Genomic DNA, 27,912 nt, shown 5'->3' with positions numbered 1-27,912 from the left:
CCCCGTTGCCTTTGGGGTTGGGGGAGTTCGCATTGTATCTGAGATGTGTGTATAAAACATTAGTATTAGAAAATGGCTTCGGCACGGGATGGGAAACAGAGGCCTGGTCCCAGGCGGCGCGGGAATGTTTACAACTAATGACTGGATGAAAGGATTTTTCTACCTACTGTAATGACAGGCAAAATAGGATTTGCTTTCCCTGAGATGGAGAATAATGGCTATGTTAACTCTGCCTTTCCTTTTTCTTTCTCTCTCTAAATGAAATGCTCTTTTGTAAAGAAAATCACATCCGTTTTCTTCAGTGTAGTGGAGGGAGGTGGTGGATTTAACTCCTTGGGAGTGCTGAGGTTTTGGGCAGATGGAGGGAGGTGGCGAGGGGGTTAATGGGCGGCCTCTCCGGCCAACCCTTCATCCTGTATCATAGGCTTTGTGCCAGGAAAAGATTTTTCTGTAGCGTTTATGCTCTTATTTAATGTTCAAAATCTGGTGAGAGATGAAAGAAAATACTCCTGATGCCTTAAAAATGTGATGCAGACAGTTTTCACTTTAATATTTCAGCTCTTGCACATTAGTATGTCACAAAAGGTGAGACTGGAGGGACAGGTGTCTGCAGACACTTGAAAATGGGAAGACAACACGCATGAAGAAGCCGGTGCTCTCCTATTGTAACTGTGCACACACAGCTGCAGTAATTGTAAATGTAGCTAATTAATTGCATCTGCACATGGGATGATGGCTGCTCTGCAGTAACTGCAGATACAGGTACAAGAAGCTGCTGGTAATTTTTCTTCTTTTTAAGAACAGAATCCTCTGACGTTTTGGAGAAAAGTGCATGAAGGTGCGTGGACAGTTTGAACCTCTTTCTATGTCAATTCACAGATGAGGTATATTCTTAATTTTGTTAGCCACAGCCAGTCTGCCTTGCAAAATGGCAATATCTTCAAATTTGGATCACTTTTATTAACCCCATCTTTAACTTCAGCAGGGTTATCTGGAAACCTGGCTGGCAGAGAAAAAAAGAAGCACAATGATGCAGAAAATTCATCTATTTCTTAAAGTTGCAGCCAAGTAGGAACTGAAGAAGTAAAATCTGAAAATAGCTAGTTCAGCTTGGCAACAGTTAAGCTGCTGCTTTGCTGAGACCTCAACCTTTTCTGCTGTCTGTGTTATTTAGTTGCTCTCACATGTTCTTATTGTGTCCCTTTGTTGTCTCTTGTTTTATACTTTTATATTAAGTTATTTCAGAACTGAAGCCATCTCTCTGCTTTGTACAGCACCTGGCATGGTGGCATCTTTCTCATTGCCTGGTGTTTTGAGTCACTAGAGTAACACAGTTACGATAACGTTGAATAGCATTTCACACATGTATCGGTTCTCATGGATAAAACAGAAACTAGACCTACAACAGGGGATCCCCTGGCACCATGTGAGGTGCTGCCTGTGAGATGTTTGGTCTTTTCTGCCTCCATAAGCGCCAATGAAAATGGAAGCCATTCAGGATCAGATCCTGCCTATTTTATTGAGGCTTTTATTGTTGTTATAGTGCCCCATGATGAGATACCATCTGTAATTTGTGGTCAGCAGGGATGCAGGAAAAAAAAAATGACAAATTAGAAGCACAAAGTGCTTTAAGATGAATGAACTACCTGAGAAAGAACGTGTGTCAGCCTGCAATTTATGAGGATAAAACTTCAGAACTGACAATCTATTATCAGAGATCAGATGAAGCCTGAAATTTTGGATGTAGATTTGAATAGCCCCAAACAGCGGCAGCAGATGGATTGGTAGACTGATATTTAGGGATTTTGTTTGGCCCCTCTTGAAAAAAAAAGGGGATTTCTTTCAAACCATGGCTCTTGATTTAGTTTCAGTTGTCAATCACTTGGCATCTTCAAAACAGTTTGGAAAAAGTGTTTTGGTTCAGCTGCGTCTCAGCATAATAAGCCTTTCAGAAGTGTCTGTTCAGACACTGAATATTATTCGTGTTATTTCTCTGCTGTCCTGCATCATCTGTATCCACACAGATGAGGCTGGAGAAGAGCTGTACGTACACAGGGACTTCAGACAGCCCCAGCGCACTCATAACCAGTGCAGGTTCTCCTTTAAGTTGTGGTCTCACCAGAAGCTGTCGCTCAAGTGCAATTGGATGGCCATAATTTTTTAAAGGAATGTCCAGTCTTTAGGAAGCAAAAGGAAATACTCTTGTCTTTTATATGTTCTCCTTCAATTAAAAACCAAAACCATCCTCACACCTGTTTGCTTTTCACTAAGAAGGGCTGGTTCTGGGCAGCTTTGATTCATGTTATCCATATTCTAACTCTGCATCCCCTGAGCATTCATCCATGTGTCAAAGATTTGCAAAATAACCAATATATAAAAGGTGAATTATTGTCTTCACTTTTAAATATAAAGAATGATATATTTGTCTTTCTAACACACTAGCTATGTTCCTCATTTTTGTAACAAGTCTCTTTCCTAACATAAATATCCCCGAAGTGAGCAAGATGATTTCAGTAATTTGAGAATGGAATGTGTTCCATGAAAGTTAATAATATGGTGGATCCCAGAAGTAAGACAAATATAAAGACATGCAAAGCAGATGATATCATTTTTATTTTTATCTATGAAAATCCTGGGGAAAGCTTCTTTAAATTACCTAAGTGTAAAAACAAATCCTTTGTAATAAAGGCAATAATTTATGCCATAATGAAATTTGTCGCATAGTTTCTTTTCAGTTATTTAAAAGGATTAATTTTGTAGATGCAGTCTGATAGATTCAGAGTGCCTTTCTGCAGGAATTGCAGAAGGTTTTTTCCAGAAGTGAATCAAAACCATGGTGAAAGTGTGAGCCAAGTGCCAGTCATGGTCCAGCTGTCTGTCTGTGCTCAGCTCTCCATGTTTGTAGCTGCAGTCGCACACAAGTCATGCAAAGTAGGTGGTCGAATGCATGCGAAATTCTGCACGGCCAGTATCAGAAGTAATAAATGTGGTAAGGCAGAACAAATATGCAAAATATAGTACTTTAACCTAATAACATGACCACTTGCAAGCTTTAGCATAACACTGAAAATCGCTAATGGAGCACTGTGCAGATTTTCATGATACAAGCAGTCAAGAATCATGCATAATGGAACAGTGCAACAGCTAACAGCAGATTCACACAAGATAATTTAAACTTGTTTGTATGGAAATGAAGAACTGATCTTTGAAGTGGTCCTTAATGAGATTCTGCTTGATCCTCTCTGTATCCGGAGAAAGTCTTCCGTTTTCTTTTTGCATCCAGCTCATGTTGCTGGGGTGCAGAAAAAGGACTTGTTTAAATTATGAATGCCAATTTGCATCTACATGGTATTAGGTGAGACCTAAGTGCTGCCGGTGACTTCATGTGTGCTGGCAAAATTGTTACTGAAAGTTAAGTTATGTGTGTTTATAGTCTGCTCCCACGCTATATGTTACTCAGGTTAGCATTTCTTGTCAGTGTGGCAGAGTCTTGACCATACCCACATCTTAATGCAAATGAACCCAAAGAGATCGTAATAAAAATTAAATATGGATTAAAAAGACAGGAAAGGTATTACCAACTCACATGTATGTTCTACAACAGAGCAAGTACTAGGATTCTTTTTTCTTGTTCTTATGGACTTTTTCATTCCCACTCATGTGCCTGAGCACCACGAGGTGCTGAAAATAGTTCTGCGGTTTATCATCAAAGCTTTAAAACTCCACTGTAAAAGGGCTGGAAGGCAGACACCATTCTAGTGCATCCTGGAATATTTTAAACTGGCACGAATCTTCTGAACAAACTCCCCCATATACCGTCAAAAATATTGCTGAGTGATCAGCCTTTTCCAAACCTTAGTTCTATCTCTGAAAGCGTCCATCTGGCAAATGAGGCTTTGTTTGTGCTTTTGAAAGGCTGAGAGAAAACATTCAGTTGTTTTTTTCTATCTGTTTGTTTGTTTGCACAGCTCAGGAGATTAAGGAGGACTTATTTAAAGTTAATGATTATGTTCCCGTGAGGGTAAAACACCTCTCTGTGAGCTGCAGGTTCCCTTGTCTATTTTTGTCTTCTGATGGGACATTCCTGCCTTCAAAGAAAGCAACCACAGTAAATATCTTCAGATGACATTAGGCTCCTAACCTGCTTACACACTGAATTTTTTCAGATTTCAATTTAAAAAGGCAGATAGCTCTCTGTAATGAAACAGGGAGAAGGAACAGAGTCTATTGTGGTTCATTTGTTGGAGTTCACACAAGGCCACAGCAAACTAATACATCTGGGTTAACTGAATCTATAAAGAGCACCGTGGAAATCTTTCTGCTTTTAAGAACTGAATGAAGCAGCAGGTAGGGCTTGCTCAGGTGCACAGGAATAGCTCCTGTAAAAGTTTCCTGCTGGTGGGTCTATTCTTTAGCAAGGGTGACCCTGAAAGGTGTCCAGCCTCTCGAAAGTGACAGCCAAATATTTCCCAGCTCTGTCTTCTGACCGTGGTTAGGGACTGGTATGGGGTGAATACACCTCATAGCAATCAATTTGAAAGAGGTGTTTGATGGCTAAACAGGTCTCATTGAAAGAAACTACTAGAAAGAATACTTGGCTTTCAAAGGAAGACACATGAAGAGTCTGAGAGAACCTTGGGTTTGTGCTGGGTTCAGCAGGAGCAGCTGAGACGCAACAGGATCCTTTCTCTGGGTTCACTGGGCTTTACATTCACCCTTTCCCAGGGGTTTCATTTCTGAGCTCTTCACCCAGGCTGGTCAGCACTGGCGTTTGCTCATCAGCAAGAGGAGCTGCCGTTGTAAAGCTGCTGAGAATTTCAAAAACTTGCATCCCTTGTGCAAGCTAGAGGAGCTAATGTTTGGTGTTGCGTGGTTGTGTTGTGGGAAGGAGATTGTCCCTGAGATTGGCTTAGTTCTGTTTTCCAAGGTCATGAAAAATAACTTTTTGTGATGATATTTAACTACTTTTTTTTACTTTAAATATAGGCATAAGGAATTTAGTGTTATCATTTGTTTGCAAGACCAAATTCTAAAAATCACGCAGAATTCTTATTTTTCGTATTATACAACATTTTAAGTGTTTACTTACATTACCTTCACAAAATCAGTCAAAGCAGTAGAAATTGTTAAATCTGCATAGTTAAGTTTTGATTGTTTCTTCTTGTTCCATCAACCCACATTATTCTAATCTTGATGGCACTTTAAGAAGTTGTGCTTTTGATGAGCTACTTTTTGGGGAAGTCCTTTTTGGACCTGCCACCTTTGGGCTGATTAGATGCAGAAAAGAAGGATCTCTGGTTTCTGTGCAGCACATACCAGCCATGCTCAGCAAACACCAAGCAACTGGTGCTGAGCAGTGGCGGGGTTTCAGGGCTTTCAGCCCTTTGGTGGGAACACCCAGAACCTTCTCCAGCACTTTAATGAGTTTCCAGCCCATACACAGGTGGGCAGAAATATCAGAGGACTGAGACAAAACTTTAGTTTATTTGTACAGAAACTCTTTTTGCTATAAATGTCACGTATGTTTCCTTTACTTTTACTGAAGCCCATTAGGATCTATTCTGCTTTGCTATGTACAGAATTTACACACACAGCTATTATTATTGCCTAAGGGGGTCCTTATAAGTTTTATAGCATCCATATAGATTTGACAACTCGCTGCATCTGATTAGTTATTGTGTTTACTCAATGCCCTGAGCATCGAATGGATACCCAGGGTGGGCCCAGGCCTTAGAGAGAGATTCGGTGGCAGATTTGGCTTTTGGCTTCTGTCCTGAGCTAAATCACTCCATTGCTGCTGCATTCCCCAGCCACTCGTGGTAAGAAATGATGGCTGCACAACCCAGCCTCTCCCGTGCTTTTTCACCAGGAATGCCCCTAGCGCTGTTTTCAAAAGAAATCCATGTCAAAAGACTTTCCCTTTGTCATATGCCCACAGGTAAATTAATGATGTGTTCAATAGAAATAATTACCAGTTAATTTTTCTTCTGGATCACTATCTAAGCAGGAGGACTAAAATGAAAATTGAGGTGTCTGCTCTCCTATTTTCTCATGTAGAAGACTTTCATGAGTCTGTCTCATTAAGGCTAGTAGGTGTTAATAGTAGGTGTTAATATGTAAATCTCCTTCTAGAAAGGATGGGGAAAAGTCTTTATTTCAACATGTTGGCCATGTGCTTACAGACTGACTACATGCCTGCGTATGTACCCTTTCTAGTGGGACAAATGAGGGATGAGGAGGCCGGTAAGGTCACACATCTACTCCAGAGGTGTCAGAGCCCGTTCTGTGGAAAGGGCCAAATTACGGTTTTAATTACGACCGAGGGACTTGCGCTACAGCACTAAGGTCACGCACTACCCTTGATCCCCAGCGGTCTCCTGCCGAGGACCATGGGAGGTTTGCATAAAGATCAAGGCTAGCATGAGGCTCTTAAGAAATAAAGGAGTTCCCCATTAATAAAAGCTCCCAGTGCATTTGACATTGCTCAGTGGGGAAAAAAGACATTAGATATGGCATGCTTTAGACTACAGCCAGCCTTGCCTTGTTTGCATATGTTCTGGCAGCCATTGGACACACGCAAAGAGAGCAACTGCAAGCACAAGGTTTTCTGGAAAATCTTCAGAGCTCCTTGTGTCAGACTTGTTATATGTAAATCCCCGTGGTTGATGATTTTGCCATTGTGGTTGCTATTTTCTTTATTTTCTTACTGGGAGAAACATGATTTGTGGACAGGACTGTTTGTCCAATCTCCAAAATTCCTTCCAAGCTCTTTGAGCTTTCTCTGTCTACTGAAGCATTCAAAATCATTTTTGATACCTGAAAACATAGGACTGAGCATTCAATGATTTTTAGAACAGATCTGAAATAATCTTTTGAATAAAACTTGCACAGAGAGGCCTCATAAAAATTGAGTCTGAAAACATATTTGGGGTCTCCCCTGCATTGTAGCAACAAGGTAATGCCTCAAAGCAGAAGATGTAACCAAATCTGTCAGACTGAATAGACACTGATTGGAGCTTATGTCTGTGTTAGCTGATCAGTCGATCGCGCTTGACAAGAAGCCGTGGAAAGCTGATGTTGCATGAACTCTGTGTTTTGTTTGCAACCGAGAGCACAGCTCTGCACTCCCCAGTGTGTGTGTGCACACGTGTGTGTGCATGTGTGTGCTGCGGAGACGGTCACTAGCTCACTCCTACCAAATCAGCCTGCAAAACAGTTGGGGTAATTTAGGACTTGCGCTGCCTGATCATTGGTACAGTTACAACAAATAAAACATTTTAATATGAGCAGTCACTGAATGTTTACTGTATCATATTGCTGGGAGCTGAATGTGTGCCAAATGCTATAACAGAAGGGAGCATATGAACTCCAGAATGATGACACTAATAAGGAAATTACAAAAGGCCCAACAAATGGCATTTGTGTTAAATCAATAATGCTCTGTTTGTTTTTTTTTTTATTCTAATCTTTCTTCTAAAAAAAAATTATCTTTCCAAACAGTTGGCAATTCCCATTCTTGTTCTTCTTCCTGAACATAATTAAAAACATGTTGTGGCGTCTACTTAAGACATCAACTTTCCCAAGCCTGTCTTGTCCACTGCGTTTTAAACAAAGACACTTGTTTTGGCATTGTGCCCTTAATTAATCATTTGAGGCTTTATTGCTGTACAAAAAATGTCTTTGTTTAATGATTCATCACAAGCCCAATTTCTGCAGAACTTAATCAACTACAGAACTAACTTTCTAATCAGCTTAAAGTAGAAGAAAACAAGAGAACAGGATTGCTTTTGGTGTATTGTTTTGATAAGAAGCATTCATTCAAGGCACACGAGTATGCTGGGCTATTATGATTTAAAACTGCAAAGATCAGACTGATCAGTTAATTTGGGACTTCAGCAGAAGGAAACCTGTTACTTATTGAAAAATGTGATCCTTGAAGTCCTCGTCAGCATCACTGGTCACCGCTTTCTGTGCAGCGCAACAGAGACTGAGCGGCACTAGGCAGAATTATTGTGAAAAGGGACTCCGGACTTTGAAAATAAATTTGCAGCATGAAGTTTGGTATGATAGGAAAGCAATAATGAACACGGCTGGTTTTACAAAGTGCAGAGATTATTTTTCACTGTGTTTGCTTTTTTCCTGGCTCTCTTTTTCTTGTTTTATTTTTGCTTTTTCTTTTATAATGTAACACTCTTCCATTTTACTTTCATTTTAAATCTCCTATGGGTACTATCAAACTTTTGTTCTAGCGGTAGATTTTTGCAGTAAATTACTTTTCCGTAGGGAAATATAGGAGAGTCTTAAATTTTCTGTGATTTTGTTTTTCCGTTTGCTTTGGAATAAAAAGTTCAAGAATAAGGAGTTCAAGTCTCTAAATGACACAGAGGAACAGTTGTGCTGTAGTGACCACAAGCAGGACCTGGCCTTTGCAGCACTAGAAGCAAACACATTGCAAGATACACTCCCTGCTCTGGTACGGATTACAGAGAAAACACAGATTGCGAGATGAGAGTCTTTGGCTCGTTGTGCAATTCATCACATACAGCTGAGGCGCAAGTTAAATGACTGACATCTGACAGACATGGATATGATAGCTCAATTATTCTAGACACAGGAGCAAAAGCCCCTCTGAATTTTACTTGAAGTTGTCAGAATTACATCAAAATACACCCAAGACCCTCTCTTTTTTTTTTTTTCAAAATTAATTTTATCAGTATATTTGTAAAAACATAAAAATCCCCAATTCTCTAAGCAACTGTACACAGCTTGCACTATGTCAAAACATGCCTACATTGAGTAAATATATTATTACACTATGTTAATGTGTGTTATGCAATGGTCATCTGTATTAATGTATTCTTCATGTAGGATAATAGTATTCATTTCTTTGAATTTATAGATTCTGCTAGTTATATTTGGATTTTTACTGCAGAATTTCCTGTTTCGGGTCAGATTAGGAAGTGTTGTATTTAATAGGCAGTGTCACACTCCCTGCATTGCAATGAGTTGTGCCAGTCCTTATTACCCCCCTCAGATGCATTTTTGGTTTGGGCTGAAAACAACAAAGAAAGCTTCTGTGCTCATCGTCACTTCTATATCCAGAAGGTGTTAATAATAAGCAAATAAGCTCTGCAGGGCCCTTGGCACAGGCTGCCAAAGCAAGACAACAGAACAGCAAGACCCTTTTCTTGGGGACCAGCTCTTTGAATTGGAAAGACCCGAGACCCAGCAGCTCACACAGGGCACCCCCGGGAGCACCGCTCCCACCCAGAGGAGAACTGAACCTTTCTCCCATTTGCATCGATTATGATGAGAGGCTATTTCAAAGCTAAATGCTGTTTGTTTGCTGATTTTGACGGTGGCGCACAGTGACAGAAGGCAGGGTTACCAGCTCTGCTTCATGGCCACCAGTTTGCAGCGCGAAGCCCAGAGCTCCTCTGTGCCCCAGCAGCACAGGGGCTGAGCCCTGCCCTAAACCACACCTTGCCATCCACACTGTGCCCAAGCCTCATTCACCTTTGCAACATTTCCTTAGGTTTTTTGGCTAAGCACAATGAAAAGCCCAAACTTTATGAATACCCGCCCTGTACTGGCTTGGGGCGAGGGCAGCTCGTGCGGCAATCGCCCGTTGTCTCTTCTCCTGGGAAGCCTGCTTGAACGCGTAGGACGTGTCCTCTGGCCTTATCACCAGGGTTACTTTTCTTTGCTACTTGGCAGCTGCAAAAAACGAAACCCAGCTGTAAAAAAGAAGAGTCTCTTCTCTATTTGGCAATGTCTCTCTGGAGCTGGAGTGTGTGTGTGTGTGTGTGTGTGCGCATGTGTGTCTAGGCGGGACGAAAGCAGACTTGATTAGTGGTTTAGTCTGAACATGTGTTTGCCACCAATTATATTCTTATATATTCACAAGAGCTGAATGGCTGGTTAAAGTTAAGGTACAACGTGCGTGTTTCTGTGATTGTGTTTAATAGACTGCTGAAAATCAGGCTGTCACTCTGCAACCCCAAAGTGGGGCAGACCAGCACAGCCCTGCAGTTGCTTTAACTGAGCATCACCCTCGGTGTGCGGGGGGAGCAGAGCGCAGGAGACGCTAGCTGCTCTGAGTGCTCTGGTCATTTGGTGATGCCCAGCTTTCCATAATGCATCTAAAACTGTTCTGTGTGCAAAAGCCACTTTTTATAATTACAAAGAGAAGGATTAAGCTCCAAAGGGATGGATTCTGATTTTTCCTTCAAATTAGGATGATTTAGAATTGTACAATAAGCACCACTGCATGGCTGCTAGATAACGCGTATTATTAATTTGGCACATACTAATGCTCTATTTATGTAATATGTCATACCTTTGCAGAACTTTATATTTGGAGAGCAACCGTAGGAATGACAGACATTTGAATCTGCTCCTGCCATTTCTTTTTTTTCCTGAGCCAGTGTAGTAGGTCGATGAATGCCTGAATCACACAGAATGGGTTTCCCCATGTTGTCTCCACAATCCCTTCGGCCAACAGTTGGCCCCTAAGAATATGGCAACAGCTAATAATTAAATCCTAACTCTATGAAGCTAAACAAATGAGGGCAAGTGATATAATTAGAGAAGTGCCTGACATAATCATCCTTAGAACTTCCAAAGTGGCCTGCATAGGTTTCTCTCTTTTTGTTCTACAGCTGTTACTTTTAGCCATTTAGTCTTGCAGGAAGGACATCTACTCCTCTGTTTATCATGACCCAGACAATCTCCACCTGATGGAAATATCTGATAATAAGACAGGAGACACAGTATCAACTTCTGTAAGAAATACTAGGACATGAGGACTTGCAAGTTTGGACCTCATTGTGAAAATCCAGTATATAAAGAGAGAGGAGAGTGGGAACCTTACAAGGAAGAAGATGGAACATCGAAGTAGGTAAGAAAAAAACTGGCATTCATCTGAGGGTGAAACCACAGACAGAAGAGTGACCACTTAGGTGAAGTTCATTTGGAAAATAAATGGCTGAACTTTGGTTTCCACCTCCAGGAGTGTTTGTGTAATTTACTTTGCATTAGTACTCAGAAGTTCAGTGACAGTTAGATCCAGTAGTTTATTCAGGAGAAGCCCTAGCCCAAGGATATCAATGTAAAATGTGCCTCAAATGATAAATGAAAGCTCTTTGTGATTAGCTGGTGTTTAAGCTCCTTTTTGCCCTCCTACACTCGTTGCTTACCCCAGATTTCAGTTCGTGTGCTTTGTGCAGTCTCTCTACTACGCCCGTGTTGATGTGAAGTAGAAAAGGTTGTTGCTAAGTGACATGACAACTGCAAAGTGCTTTTCAATTTCTTTTTCTGCTTTCTACACCCACCTTCCACGTACATCCTGTATGGAGAGTTTGCTGCTGGGAACATCCCAGTCTAGCAGCGAATGCTGTGTGATAAAGCTCCAGGTCACATTGCTCGCAGAAGTGGCACAGAAGCTACTATTGCTTCCTCGAGGCTTCTTTCAGGTGGAAACTTGGGGTTGACCAAAGATCGTTCCCATGTATTATCTTTTTTTAGCTCATGTCTAAATTTGGGTGATTCAGTGTCCAGTCTGAAATGGGTTTGGTGGTGTCTTCCGCCACAGTTCCTGCGCTCTTTGTACACGGCCAAGCTGTCAGCCCCGATGGGGAACAGCACAGCCAGGGTCTGATCTCTGTAACTCAGCCCTGCAAACAAAACCTTGGACAGTTTTGACGCAGCTGCTCCTGCTGCTTTCTCTGTGCTGCACCCAACAGTCATGGGCTGCAAAGCACCAGGTTCTGTTGCAGTGGAAGATTTCCATCTATGTTACCCTGCTGGTAGTCAAAGTCTTTATTGCTGGAGCCCTCCTCAAGTTATTTCATCTATCATCTCTATGTAGGAAAACAGTTTAATAAAAAAAAAAATTAAAAAATAAAGAAAACTTCAAACAACTAGATTCTTTGAACTTTACCTCTTGCAGCAATCTTTATACTACTTACGTCTCCCTGCACTGCATTTCATTGGCTAAATCATATCCTTTTGTTTTGTGCCAATACGGTGACTCTAATGCTTGATGGGCCACATCAGGACCTACCGCAGTGAACCACAGCTTACCACTGCAAACCACAATCAGATGATAACAGTAAATAACATTACAAGACTTGTGCATCTGTCTGTCCTGGGTCTTTCTCTGTTCCATACATAGGTTAAGCCACAACTTCTTGCCAAGCAGAATTAGTGAGTGAAAGACTGGCATTGCGCCTGTGCTGTCTGTTCTTTACCACATTAAAAAGGTCATAAAAGGATAGTCAGTTAAAAACCCTGGTGCTGAAGAAAGCCTTTGCACTGAAATAAATTCCAAGAAAGATTTTTTTTTTTGCAGTTTGGGGGGAGGGGAGTTGCTGGAAAAAAAATGTGAGCTCAACTATTAGCTTTCCACTTGTAAAACTTCATTTATCACTAAATATATTGCCCGTAGAGGACAGAAGCTGTTAAGACGGAAAAGAATTTTGAAGATGGATGAATGACAAAGACAAATGAAGATTTTTATTTTAGCAGAAGTTTCCAAGTGCTGTCTCTGGGTTGGGAGGGTACTGTTAATAAAGTACACTTGACATATAACTGTTCAAGTTCCTGAGAAACAGCTTTGCTTTAAAGTTCAGTAGAGGATCAAAAAGAGTGAATTCTCTGTTTTTCTCTATAAAAAAGAAAAAGAAAGCCCTGAAAAAGGATAGGTTTTTTTGGGAAACGGCATCTATGCCTTTTGTCTTTTCTTCTCTTTGTGGTCCAGAGACAGTGCGTTGACTGACTTCTTCAGAAAGGAGATCAGTGAAATTGTCAGTTGATTACTTCTCCTTGATTAGCATTTATAAGAGCCCTGTGATACATTATTTGCATTCCTATTTAGCCGTGATTTTTGTGGGGCAGCAATGATTAAACTTGTCACAGGGCCTGATTGACAGGGTCAGATCTTCACTTTCTACTCTTTTGAAATTAAAAACAAATGTGTCAGCTCCCTTCATGGGCCGCAGCGCTGTGAAGCTTGCTTGCCTTGTCATCGCAGATAGGTCAGGAATGTTTTAATTTTAGGGATGGATTCTGCTTGTCAAGCAGAGTGTGATGGCGTGTAGTTCTGGAGATGAGATGTGAAGGGTGTAAAACAAAGAATGGAAAGAACAAAGACAAAGACACTCACATTATTAGACAGATTTAATTAGTCTGAATGGATATTATGCTAGATGAAGCAGTGAGCTGTGAAATTAACCCTTGATTACGGATTGGCGGATCATGCTCATAAAGAGAATCAAACCTTGGTGAATGGGAAAGAGGTGCCGTCCTACCCTCGCAGCCTCCATCCCCACGACCCCTTTGCGAGTCCAAGAGGGGGTGAAAGACTTTGAAGGAAAGCTGTTGGTGGTGGCATTTGGGAAGCTAGGGCAGTCTCTCCCTTTTCCCTGACATCTGAAACTAGCCCATCCGAAGAGCTGAAACCAGGCAGGTTACACAGAGGCAGATTTTTGCCTGAAGAATGGTCAGTAATGACACCCCCAGGGCATCTCGTACCCTATGAGCAAAGGGGTGCCTGGGCAGCACAAAGCCCCATGTTCCCACCTCATTCCTGCCTCCCTTCCTGCCATTGCCAAGTAGGTTGAATATTTCTGCTTGAAAACATATTCTGTTATGATAAGCTGTGAGTTAATACGATATTACTCATCTCTAAGTGCGGGTTTAGGCTTCAGAAAGGTTGGTCTATACAGGCTGTAATACGCAAGTGCCGTAATGTCCCAAATACTGAGCTGGCGTGGGAGAGGAGGGTAATGACGGTGGAGAGGGTGCTGTGCTTTGCTGCATCCGATGCTGTACAGAAGAGGCACTTCAGCCTTTTGTGTGCTTCTCATCAGCATTCCCCAAAGCACCGTATCAAGAACTACTCCTTCTAATTAGCACCACCGCAACGGAAGAAAACAAATAGAAAATACAGTGTTACTCTCTTGTTAGTTCCTTGTCATTTCTTCCAAGTTGTTCAACTAATGGAGTAATCAGCCTTTATGTTAAAAAAGAGGGGAGAAAAAAAAAAAACAAAGCCAAAGGGCATTAGACGCACTAATCTACCAATAGGTGTGAGGCCCCTGCTTCCCTCTGGCACATTTGAAATGTTTAGTTTCAGTGCAAATTTGCATGCTGGAGACTGTCAGATTAAAAAGGAGTGAGACATGAAAACAAGTTGGGTGAGAGACTGCCTAGAAATGGTGGCTGATAACTTACTGAACAGCGGTCTTACCTCTTCAGTCGTGTTGAGCCTCTATACGTACCTTGCTGCATGATGTTACTTATATCATTTTTTAAAATGTGATATCCAGAATTCTCATTTTTACTTAATATATAGTAGCATTTAAGCGGTCTGTGTATGTGGAGTGAAAAGAACTCTTTGATGAAAGACCCACAGAAGATTAATGAAAGTCATTATCTTTATATGATAGCAGAGAGTTGCTATCCAGAGAAAGAAAGGAAATTGTGCCAGCACATCTTTTCTCCCCTGGTTTACCCCATCTCTTTTTGTACCCCGAAAGAGAAGCAGTCACATGAAAAGGTGATGAGGGAACAGGGCATGACATGAAACCCATTGCGAAGTCTACTACTGAATTTCTGTTGGCGTTAGAACAAGTCACTTTGCCATTCTCCAGATGAAAACGATTATTTAAGGACAAAAGACTAGTACTTATCATTAAACCTGAAGACACAGACTAGTTCTTAGGCAGAAAAGCCTTGTCATTGAACTGGTGTTTATGTGAGCAGTCACACATTGATGTTACTGCTTTCAGGAGTCTCTCATCAAAGTCTTTATTATTACAAACCTATTGAGCCGTATCTTCAGCTGCTGTGAATCAACATAACTCTCCTGAAATTAATGATGCTACACAGTTTTACATCAGCTAAGAATCCAGCTCTTCCTTTCTAGCTGTTTATGTATTATTTAGCTAAATTGTTCCAGTGCAAGCCATACAAAACCCTGTGCTCTTCCGAGAAAGATCTGCTTTCCAGTCCCAACATCAGCCCCTTAGGGCTGCACCATTGATCTGGGTCTTCCCAGTCCCCAGTCTGGAAGGCCAAGTGGGTCATAGAATACTTTAATTAAACTGGTTCAATTTAATTATTTGATTCAATAGTTTCTTGCAGTCTCTGCTGTTTTCAGCATGGAGCGGAGCTTTGGTGACCTGTTGCAGGGAAGGGTCGGCCGGGTGCCAGCGGGGCTGTGCAGGAGTGATGGCGTTGGACCTACGGACTGGGGACACACTGTTGGCCTGTTTTGTTGAAAGAGACCAAAGCATATGAAACTAGTGGAAAATGCGGTTGCTAATAAAAAGGAAATCTCAGTATCTTCTGTCTATGTATTTATCAGAAATGTAGATCAGTTGTTTGTTTTCTTTGTTTTGCCACTTGCCACGATTCTCTCTCTGGGCACTGAGCTTTGTAGCTTGTAAAATCCTAACATGGCTGATTGTGTCATTGTGGTGCTCCTCCTGCTCACTTTGCAGAGAGAGAGAGACTTCAAATAGCGCATTCAGCTTCAATACGAAACATCAGCAGACAAAAGGTATCCAAAGAAGAGGTTTGGACAGACCCATTCAGTGCAGAAAACATTGAGTAAATGCTCAAGACAGCCCTATAGCATTACATACAATCCTTCAGTGAGGAACAATAAGCACTTATATATGGAATACAATGCACACTTGCTTGGATGTTCAGTTTTATATTACCGTCCTGCTGTTCATAGGTATAGCTGAAGAACTGATGCTTGGAGCACTGGCCCTATTTGCAGGGGTGTTTCTGCCTTACTGATATGCCTCTATAAAGAGAGTAACCGTGTTTAAATCAGGGAATTAACACCGGTGTAAAACAGGTGTGAGCAGAGCAGACTCACGCTCTTCACCCAAAGTGGCAGCTCAAAATCGTTGCATTTCTGCCTACCAGATGCAGTGTATATTTTCTAATTACATACGCAAGATCCTCGCTCACCTGAGGTTCAGGTTTACAGCACCGTTTCTCATCACTCACTTAATTCAAAGAGGGAGAGCAGTTACGTGCCCCCCACCCTTCCTTTATTTTTCAAACTGAATTGTTTCAGCGGTAGCTTGGTGTGTCAGCTTGTAAGTCTATAAAACAGTTTTCTACCAGCTGGAAATCCAACATGCTACATGAATACATAACAGTGCCGAACCAAGAAGGTTTGTAATTCAGTAATTAGCTGTAATTAATGAACACAAAGTGAAGACTCATTTACAGTTTAAATTATCACATTAGCTCCTGTCACCCTCTATGTACACAAAACAGCAGGAATTCAATTATTTTTATTCTTCAAAGCTAATTTAAAATTTAAGGAATGCCATTACATGAAATAATAGGTAGGAAATGTAATAGAAATCACTGAGAACAGTTGGCCATCCTTAGAATGGGAAGAAAAAAATGCTATCAGTGATGATTTGGAAATGTTGTTTCATCTGTGAACAGATGAAGGATTGAAATCTACGCTTCTTTCAGTGTATTTAAAAAGAAAACGAGTTTGGTGGTTGCTAAGTCTTTGTGAAGGAAGAGCCATTGTGCATAATTGTAAAAGCAGTTGATACTGATAATGCTGTTGATAGTAACAGGATGACAGCATGGAAATGCTCACACCATTATCTTTAATGGGGCTGAGTCGATTGCAACAGCATCGAGCCCCTGTAATATTCACCAATCTTAGTTGTGAAACTTCAGCCTAGCAGGCCTTAAGTAATTGTCACTTTGCAATCTGCCTGTAGTTTGTGTGTGTACGGACGTCTATGTAAAACGCTTTCATTGTGCTTTTAAACCCACCATGGTGCTTCTCTCTGCAGCTGCCGCTGATTTTTTTTTGCTCAAACAGTTCAATAACAAGAGAATTCCAAACCCATCTGATGCCGCTTCTGTAGCTCCCACATATCTGCATTACAGCCCTTATTTTTTTTGTTCTTTATTTCTCATCCAGTTGCCTTTTCATTTTAAATAGGCCACTGGAAGCTATACCGTCTAATTTTTCATAGGTGATCGACTGCTGAGTTGCGGGTTTACGTAGACAGAGGGAAGGTAGCGATAAGCCAAAGAGAGAGGATTCTATTAGGGAAATGCAGCAGTAATTAATGAATCCTGCCAGTAATTGGGAAGGTGTAAGCCTCTGTAATATCGTAATGATAGTCATCCGTTCTGTGCATCCCCCATCTCTCCGAACGATCCCTCATCGTCTCTGTGATCTCAGACACTTAGCCATGCAAATCTTCCTGACAGGACTCTATGTCTTTGTCTCCCTAATTGGACAGTATAGAGTTGTTTATGGATATTGCAGACATTTAGACCTCAGTTGGAGGTTGTTCAAAAATCGTTAGCAAAGTTGCCTTAACAGCATTGTCAAATATTTATTCCCCTGTTTCAATATCTGTTTTTGACCCAGGAATGGTTTGCGATAGAATTAACATTTTGGAGGTTCACCGTCTCATTCCAGGCTCTGCTTGAGATTGGTATTAAGCCATTTTCCTACAGAAATGAGAACAACACACACACACAAAAAATCTACTGGAAATCCTCATTTCTCAAGGATAAAACATGAGATTGTAGGGCAAATGTGCTGCTTTTTAATACCATTTCCATGGGGAAATATTAAGAATGCTGACAAAGGCAGTTCCACTTACAAAAATTACAGGAAGCTTATGGGGCAAAAAATTCCAGTTTAGTGTAAGCCAAAATAAATGGAGAATAATCCCATTCACTAGACCACTTCAAGTGAGAGCGGATTAAGAGTCTGTATCATATATATCAGAAAAAAAGTATGTTTTTTTCCTTGTCAAGACTTGGGGGGTTTAATTGTTGTTTATAATTGTCTGTTGGTAGTAGGTGAAAAGAAATAACAAATGCATCTAAAGTTGTACTGCACCAGAGCAGATCTTTTCTATTTTTTTCAGAAGGTTAATATTTGGGGGATTTTGCATGTTTGTGCACAATGCATTTATTGCATGTGTTTTGGGGATTTTGTGAGCACAAGGGAAAGTCTTACAGAGCCCCAGACCATGAGCACAAGAGGCAAAACTGAGTTGAAAAGAGCACACTGGAGATCAAAGGCAACGGCCGGTTTAGCCACAAATACTCGCAATTTGGAGTGTCAGGGAGGGAGATCAGATGGATCAGACAACTGAATTTACAGTCCCTTGGTCATATGCCATTTTACTGGGACAAGTTGTCCCACAAATCAAGGGGATTATTTGCCTCAGTAAAAGACAATCAGGTCTGTCTATTTTATAACTACTAAATGAAGTCCAAATCCTGCAAACAGTTAACTACTATTGCCGTCTTGTCTCACAAGGCTACTTCTTCTAGCAAGGGTAAACATTAACACATTTTATATTTTTGGTCAAAGATCAATATTCAACTGGAATAAAACCAGAAAAAAAATGCAAGAATTTGTCTAAAAGAATAATTTAACAATTTTTTGACCCAGTTCTATTTCCTTTACACAAATACAGGGTGCAAAATGTTCTTTTCATGGAAATGTTTCTAGGAAGAATTTCTAAAAGTATTAATTTGCACCTGTCTGGCAACTATACTGAAAACTGTTAGCAGTTTTGGAAATCATTCAGCCAGGGAGCAGTAGAAATGACACATTATATAGTTGATTAATATAGTAAATAGCAAATTACTGAAGGGGGAATAATCAAAGCCATAGTTGCAGCAAATATTTACCTTATCTGATTTCTCTCGGGTCATCCCAGATTTTTAGGTACCTCCCACAATCAAACCCAAAAGATAAAGAATACAAATTAAATTAAACTATTTGTAACACAAGGGAAGGAATAGGTGGTTGGTTGGTTGGTTAGTTGGGATTTTTTTGGTGAAAAATTTCTGTGTATATATTATAATTCTTTATTTTAGCAAGCTCCCATATTTTCAGTTAGTAGGTCCTTTTATAATCAGCTTACTGTTCCCGTAAAGCACTACTGGTGTCACCTGTAAACCCATAAGCTTTTCACCCCTCTCTCTAAATTGCTGATGAAAATGCTGTGAGCGACAGCACACAGGAGAAAAATCCATCTCTTGAAGGTCCAAGAAGGTGGTGAAATGCCCGAATATATCACTGGATGCATCCTCAGCACATGCCCCATTAGAGCTCATGTTTTGCCATCCCTACAGGGACAGGGGCTGGAGCAAGGTTGTCCCAGCCTTCAGACATCCCTCCTCCCAAACACAGATCCCTGTTTCCTTTGGGGGAGCCTGGACGGGGACATCCTGGCTTCACCCCAACTCCGCTCCCGCAGCTCCAGGCTGGTGCCACCAGTTCTCTGCTCCCCTTGTGCCACCGCTCCGGGGGGACAGCACTGCAGGGCAGGGTCAGACTCTTCTCCCTGCAGCACACAAAGCAAATTGGCTTTAGATGTGCCTGCTAGAACCTTCTCCTCTAGAAAATGAATGTATTGACATTTAGGGTTTTTCATATACGCACGTATATATATTTAAAATCCCAGCTTTAGAAACTTATGTTGGTGCAGCAGTCTGTGACATGGCATACAAGCTGCTGTGCAAAGCAATTGCCAAATGTTTACATAAACACATAAATAAGACAAATAAATTTATTTTCATTATTCATATTTTCTGCTCTTTCTTTTCCTTTTATTTATGCTTTAAAGAACAGTTACTGTAAATATTATGATTAAAAAAATGCTTGCAGTGGACAGAAAGATGATCAAAAATCCCTGATATAGAGCAATTCATGTTTCTTCTTTACAATCACTAACGAATCTTAACTTGAACCGTGTTATGTTCCCATGTGAGTGATAAGCAATGATTTATTATGAAGTGTCACGAAATCGGAATGCCATACAGTGAGACATGAGCTAGTGGAAAATGTGTTCCCTGTTTCCCAGCCTCATTACTCAAAGATGCAGTGTCCCTTTCTCCAAGTCTAATTTACCTGGCTTTTCGAGGCACGCTGATAGCAAAGGAAACAGCACCAGGAGTGAAATACCTGATCCGGGCTGTGCCATTCACCTACCGGCACCACTAAACACATTGCAATGATGGGGAAAAAGGGCCTGCCTGCAAATTCAAAGCTATTGCTGCATCAAACATTTGCAACCCTAATGATGCTACACCCAAAAGCAACTGCTTAGGATTACGGCATCCGTTGCCTCATCAGCGCTGTCAGGGTGTGAAGAGGAAATAAAACGAGCATCACGGAGGAGACAAATGGAGAAGTTTTCTTTATGCGTTAGTTTCTGCTACTCTCTAATGATTCCCTTCTCCCCATGATCCTAATTCAAGTAACTGGCATGTGATATATTTTGTAGATAAATCAGCTGCAGAAGAGCATGTACAGTTCTGGCACCGCAGAGCAGGTGATTTACTTGTAGCTTACGCTGGTTCAGTTTTTTTAAGGTGGGAATTTGTGTTTTAAGTGCTTCCTCACAAAGGCAGGAGAAAGCAGCGCTCTGTACACTCGTCCGGGTGAGCAGCCCACCTCTCCTACTGATTAATGCTTTCTGCAAAAAGTCACCCAGGCAGGCATAGTCTTAGTTTTCAGGAACTTTTCCAGATGTCTCTTTCAAGTCCTCAAGGCACTTGAGCGGAGTCAAATCAGTGATGGAAATAGTGATGGAAATAAATAGGTGTACCTGACTGAAGATTAAGGTCTGTGTGTGTTTCCATTCTACAGCAGAAAAGAGACATGGGAGCATGAGCCTTCCCAAGGAGGGATGGCATGGATGGCCTGGGCACATTGTGGAGCAATCAGAAACATGTGCTGACATCTGGAACGATGGACCATACTTTGCTGGAAAGGCAAAGGCAAAGTTTTTATCCCAAACCATAGCTTTAGTCACACCAGGTTTATTAAAAATTTACCAGCAGTAGCAGTTTCTGTTTCAAATCATGAGCCCATTCTACCACACACAAAAAATAGGTGATAGAAGACCAAAAAGTTAAACAGAATAAACTCGAGAACAAATTTAAGTCCTTCAAATACTTTCACATGGAAAAAAAAAAAAACAAACTTACATCTAGGCATGTTACAACTAGTACAGTCTGTCTTAAGGCAATAGTGGCTGTTGTTTTTCTTGCAGAAAATGTGGAAATCATCACAAGAAAATTAACCAGAACTCATCCTTGTCTGAAAGGCTGAGAGACTCACAAATTTCAAAAATCTTTTTTCTATAGAAAAGCTTTATACGGAATCTTTGTGAAGTACGATCCAGAGAGTGGTTGTCTCGCAGCACTGACAGTGTCTGCTGTTCCAGAGGAGACGGTGTGTGATGTACCATCCTGAAATATTGTCAGAGAGCCTGGAAATACGAAGGCACTTTCATAGCAAGGCAGGGATGAAAGGAAGGAGGTTTGGGTTCGCTTTTTTGTTTTGCTTTGTTTCTTAGTCCTAATAAAATGTACCAGTGTGCTCTTAACTTCTCGTCTCCCATTTTGTTCAGCAGAGAAAGGGAACATAATCCTCCTGCCGAGGAGTTCCAGTGTTCGGGAGAGAGGGGAGAGGTACCAGCTCCTTCCTGGAGCTGCTGCTGGAGCCAGTGGCGAGTTTTGTGTAAGAATAGCTCTGAATGCAGAGACGGAATCAGCATCTCCCCACTCTCCAGCGCCCTTTGCTCTCTCGCAGTGAATCCGGACATTTTAATGTCACAGAGCAATAGGTGGGGCCGGGAAAAAACCACCCACGATAGCCTCTAGTTTGATGATTAAGAAATTATCTTCAGAGCTGAAAAAATGTGGGGTTTAATCTAACCTTACAAGGGAAACAAGGAGGCAATTGAGGAATTACGCAGCAGTCAAGTAAACACTTGCAGATGACAAGTTGGCCTTTTTAAGCACCTACATTAATTGGGGAAGCCTCGCTTTAAGTGGCCCACCAGTACATCCTGATGTCCATCCAAACCTGGGACTTGAACCCACTGCCAGTGTCCAGATGGTTGAATCATAATTGTTTTGTCTTATCTGCTCTAAATTCACTTTTGTCGAGGTGTGTTACAAAAGCTATTTCTCTTCTGGGATCTATACAGGTGGCATTTTAAAATGTAGCAAACACCCAAGTCTGCAGAACCTGCTTGTCACAGAAAATGACACAGTTTGCATGTGACCTGTAATGACAGTTGTTCGTTGAAAAGAAACCAGAAATTCAGCTCTATCTTCCACACTTTGGTTGCAGTTGCCATCAACTAAATCTCTCTCCAAGGGCAGATGGTGCCCTGTACAATGAACAATTTAATCTTTAGCAAATAGAGAAACTTTGCCAAAAAAAAAACCACCTTTTTTTTTTCTCCAAGAATAGGCTGTCAATAGCACGTGCTCTCAAATACATTATGACTTGATGACTAAACTTTATTTATAGAAAAAAATAAAAAATTAAATGTTATATCTTTTTTTTTTTTAAGCCCGTGATCCATCCAGATACCTCCGTACTGGGATTTGTTTGTGTGCAGAAGCAATTAGGAGGGAGTAGTTAAGTGTCAGGATACTTCTTTGTGCCTGTCAGATACCACATGTGCTCTTCTTTGTCACCAACCATGTGTATCCTATGTCACCTTGAGGCCCAAGCTGAGATCAGGGGTGAAATCTTGTCTTTCCCCCCCACAAACAGCAGAAATCCCACTCTCTCCACCACCCCAGGTCTCTGTGGAGACACGGGGAGCTGCAGACCCCAGTTTTTCGCCTGACTCCATCATCAGCAAAACAGCTGGGGTGTGCAAGGAGGTGAGATGGTTTGCGTAGAGCTGTGCACATCGGGTCTCTGGGGGTGCAGTGCTGGCTTTAGCACTTGGCCCACTCTATTCGCATCCTTTCCTTGACATGTCCAAAGGAGCTGAGGATGGGCTGACACGGCGTCACTTCTGGTACCAACGCACCCTCTGCACACATCGCTGCCTGGGTCCTGCTTTGCCCTAACTATCAAGGGGGAAAAAATATATATATTTTTTTTTCTAATTTTTCTCATCCTAAATAGCCCCCTGTGGCATTGTACAGGTGGTGCTGGTGAGGGTCGCATGTGGAGGGAGGAATGGGGCAGCCTCAGCCAGCAGCACTCTCCTCCACCCTTACCGCATCTTTTTCTGTCCCTGTCTTTTGGGGAATGTGGCTCACCGTTCTTGCTTTTAAAACACTCCTTGATCTTTTTCCAGTCATTCGCAGAAGAAGCTGCCTGCCCTCTGCGGAGCTGCTCAGCCTAACAGATGTCAGCATTTGCACAGGCCATGTTGTTTGGTGGATCTGGAGGATCTAACTGTATTTGTTCAGGGATGTCTAATAACCCTGGTGAGCTGGGCACTACTGCACAGGTTCAGTAGCTCTGATGGGCTGCTTTTTTGTATAGAAATACATATATACTTATAAAATGTACTTATGTTTGTATATTATATTTGTACATAAATTGTAATGTATATGCAGAAGAACTTTTGCATCTCTCTTATGTCTCAGGTGGCACAGTTGGTCCATGTACATGCCTGCACAGACATGCCCTAAAACATCAGTGTTGCTGTATCTGTGGAGGTTCTGTTAGTCCACAGCTCCTGACAGTGTCAGATCACTGTGTTCCCTGCCTGTGCATAAGACAAATAGGCATATGCTTAGGAGTTCTGCTGAACCAGGGTCACAGCTGAAAAATCTGTCATTAAAAATTACATGCACAGTTATCAGAGGTTTCTGAAAACAAGAAACTCAAAAAGTGAAAGGTTTGGGGTTTTTCTTGGCAGATTTCAAGTTGATTCTTCTTTTATACCCCAGAACTGTTGGTCCAGGCCAGCTGAGGTAAATGAGCATAGCTTCAGTGACCTCCTGCAGATAGGGTGTTCTGCACCAGCTGCAGATATGTGCTCTGATGATCTTGCTGCTGAAATCCAGAGGTCTTCTATCTGACCTTGGCCTCAGCCTCTTAGCAAAATATCTTCAACAAAGAGTTTTCTGAAATAAATGCAACTTAATGATTTCAAGTTTTTATTAAACATAGTTTCCATCATCCCAGGCAATGGGGTCCCTAAATTCTTCCACCTTGGTGTTACTGCAGTAAGAAAATTTTGTATTTAGGCAGACACACCCCAGGAACATCTGAGCACACATTTCTTTTCCATTATCTTGTCCCACATCATCATAAGATCAGATCACAGGACAGAAGTATGTTTTACAATAAAGCAGCTTCTGAGCACAGCACCCATCAGTATGGAGAACATCAGGGTCCTTTTCCTTCTGGCACCGTGTGTTCTTCTGCACGTGTTGGGGTGGATGCTGCACCCTCAGCAAGAATGAGCAAGAACTGAAAGGATTAGTTTCCATGAGGGTTATTCTTACCTCTCCCAAAATGCTTTCCCACTGTATCAGAGTGTGTTTCCTGAAACAAATATGTTCTATTTATTTATTTAATGTGTTGTTAAATGACCTTCTGGAAAGCTATTCCTGCCACAAGGCTTTAAAATGGATGGGCAGGCACAACTTTAGAGAGCATGCTCCTTACAATCAGGATGAATCATTTGAGTAGTTACTGTTTAGATTGATATAATTTTAGTTATAATTATGGCTAACGAGAAGGCGTTTAGAGTCTGCAATATTGTAATTCATGGTGAGATGAGTCCTAAACGAAATAAAATATATCTAAATTTGGGGTTTCTCCCTATCTATGTAATATGCATGTGAACATGATTCTTTAAGGGACAGATTTTCTGCTGCTGTAAAAATCTAGCAAAAGTAGGTCAGAAATGACATCTAGAGATAACATGTTTGGTAACCACAAAGGGACTGTCTGTGTCTTTCTATTTGGCCTTTTAAGAGTCCTGCAGTTTATTACTGCAGGTAGACCTGCAGCATGAGAAGATTTTGATCCATAGACTCCCATGGACTTTGGTGGGTGGACGACAGATACGTATTTTCATTTTTATTATCCCATTGCACTAATAGAAGATGATAAAATGATATTAGCAAAGATCTGGAAACACAAAAAAAACATTATATTAATAAACACGTGAAGTGCTGTCATCTGCCTGGCTCTAGAGCACCATCACACCTCGGATCGTGCCACTGAATTGGTGGGTGTTCTCCTGCAGCACCCAAAAAGCAAAATGGTGACAGCAAAACCCCGGGATGCTGTGTCATCCAGCCAGCGCCTCTTTTGGCCACAGAGGAAAGGGGAAAAGGAAACTAAAGAGAGGAAATGAAAGTGGGGGATCTGGATCTGGCGTGTGTGTGCAGGAAAGAAGGAGGTGGTGAGGCAAGCGCGGAGCAGGAAGCGCAGCTGAGCAGCGCCGGTGCCAGCCACCGAGGCCGCACTCATGCACGATGAGCTGTTGACATACGGTTGACGGTTGTCTCAGGTCGCAGACACGTCTGAGAGTCCCTATTTCAGAGGTTTCACAGCTGTGTTTTTACGGCAAGGTTTGAATGAGGAGAAGGAAGCTGTGCCGTGGACAAGGAGTGGGAAGGCAGTTGTTAGAAGGAATCCTCAGTCCTGACACGTCCACATTAAAATAGATACAACATTTTACATCTGTGGATGGCTTGATAATTAATGTTAAATAAAAGAAAAGCTTCAGTGTCTGCAACTGGTATTTCACATATGCTGTACAAGACATCAGCACAATGAACGCTCTCAACTGCATTTTCATAACGTAATTTGAGTGATAGATTTTTCTTCATGCTAGTGGATGAACAAATGCCCAGGAATCACCAAACTTTTCTCATCAAGTTCTGCTTGAACCTCCAGGCTGCTGTGCCCTGGACTGCAGGTGACAAGCTCTCCACATACTCCCTGTATCTCTTAGAGACTTGATAATGAAATACATAAACTATGACCCTTATTGATCATGGCTCACACTAATTAATTTCCCAAAGTCCTGTCCCAGCCTGCAGTGATATCAATGCAAAAAAAAAAAAAGATCAAAACCCAAGGATGGAGACTTTGGTTGGCCAGAAGACCTAGGGGTGAAGTGCTTATCCCATTGAAATCAATCCCAAGTCCCAATTGATTTTAGTCATGCGTGAATGTTACTGTTACTCAAGTATATGGAGTCAGCATCAAAAGTTTATGCAGTTGTCATGAACAGCTGTTAGAGCAGCGATAGACCAAAACTGCCTGCACACACACGGCAGTGCAGAGACCCCCTTCATCTCCCCAGCTCCTTATTCCATCTTTCCTCCAGCTGCAGGACCGGTTTCTCCCCTTCCCTGTTCACTGTGCTGTCCCAGCCCTGCTCTGGGGACTCCTGGTGGAAGTGCCTGTGTGGCCCCTTGTGAGCCACATCAGGAATGGATCCGGTTTAGGGCTGGGGCAGTGCAGACCCATGGATGGTTGCAGGAATGTGGCTGAGGATTGTAGTGTACTGTGGGGTGGAAATAATAAGAGGGGGCAAGAGCTTCTGAAGCAGGTTTGTTGCCAGAAGAGTTTCCGGTAGAGCTACACCCTGACTGATGTGCCTCCGAAGAGCTCTGCCAAGGGTTAACCATGTTCTTAATGTTGCTCTGTGCATAATACTAAACTGATTTTACTAATATTACTAAGCTGATTTTATGGCTCATCTAATACTAAAGTCCAAGGACGTTCCTCACAACAAATCAAAAGAAAGAAGGCAGGAGTCCAGCTTTTCGGTTTTCTAGTCCAAGCCCTTGATAAATATTTCCCACTGGCAGGGAACCAGTACTCTGCAGTTTCTTCGCTTCAAACCAAGGCTCCTTCCAAGATTTGGCACTTCCAGTAACACTACATGCTGCTTAATTATCCTAACAACATTCTGAGGGTAGAGCTGAATTAATCAAGAGTTACGGTTCCGGCGCTCAGCTGTTTCACCACCACCCCTCACATTGGCCTATGCAGGACCAGCCCATAGTGTCTGTGTCCCAGACACAGATACTCTGCAAGTCAGAGCTGCTACAGAGCTTGGTGTGACCCAAGGCAGGGCTTAGGTGGCACACCACAGGTAGCTTTCCATCCTGGGGAGGGCTGCAAAATCCCCTTAGAAAGGTAAATTCTGGGCTGTCTCTGCAGTCTGCACTTGGAACATTTGCAGAGGGTGATCCTGCAGCTGGGAACGTGGCTGCAGAAGCAGAGCCGGCTCATGGAATTACTGGAATTCAGCTCCAGGCTTTACAATAGTAAAGGACTCCTTTAAAAGTTGAACAAGGTGTAAGCTGACACAGCTTTGTCCTTTCACAGTGAAAAATAATAGCTTTGCAAAGTGTGAGATGCTCTGGGGCGTTACCTCTGAAACCTAAAGACAACACCTTAAAGTGTCAACATGGATTGCTTTTAATATTTCTTTAAGTGGTAGTAATGATCAAACTGATTTCCATGCAGCCTCAGTTGCCAAAAGTCTCTACATTCAGCTGCCAAAACCTCTTCTTCCCTTCCAACAGCTTCTCCATAGCAGGTTTGGGTTGCCCATGCAAAACTCAGCATCGCTGTGAAAACTGAAAAGGTGAAAATATTGTAAACCAAACTCAATTATAAACTAAATAGCATGGAGTCAATGGACTTTTTTGTTTTCAGATGGAATTTTTTAAAAGCTGGGTTTATTTTACTTTAAATATAGCTACTACTGAATTTCCAGTTGATTTAACCAGAACACAGGGAACATGCTGCAGGATTTGAGTTGTATTTGCTGAAATGTCCATGGCCTTGAACAGATAATATATTTTTCAGTAACATATTTCTCTTTGCCTGCTGTTGGTCTTTTTTTTCCTCTATGCTCTCTCCAGGTTGACTTTCACTCTACTTATTGCCTGCCTCATTTCTCACCCTATTTTTCCAGTTGTTTTTTTCTACTGCTTTTCTCAGTATCCTTCTTGCAGGTTGTAAGCAAAACAGACCTCAACTCTAGGCTGAACTTTTAAACCTGCATCTTGAAATTAAACAAAACAAGCACCTTCTGTCTCTGTGTAGAAGTAACTTCACAACTTGAGTCACTT

At 41.7% G+C, this 27,912-nt stretch overlaps 1 protein-coding gene across 3 annotated transcripts in view; it reads left to right on the top strand.

Annotated features, from left to right (window-relative positions):
* TSHZ2 (teashirt zinc finger homeobox 2) overlaps window positions 1-27,912 on the top strand; it is a 222,805-nt gene that overhangs the window by 185,214 nt on the left and 9,679 nt on the right. The gene's annotated exons all lie outside the window — the stretch shown is intronic.

Source organism: Columba livia, chromosome 16 (genome assembly GCF_036013475.1).
Source record: "Columba livia isolate bColLiv1 breed racing homer chromosome 16, bColLiv1.pat.W.v2, whole genome shotgun sequence".
Lineage (NCBI taxonomy): Eukaryota > Metazoa > Chordata > Aves > Columbiformes > Columbidae > Columba > Columba livia.
This window is presented reverse-complemented; position numbering and strand designations above follow the sequence as displayed.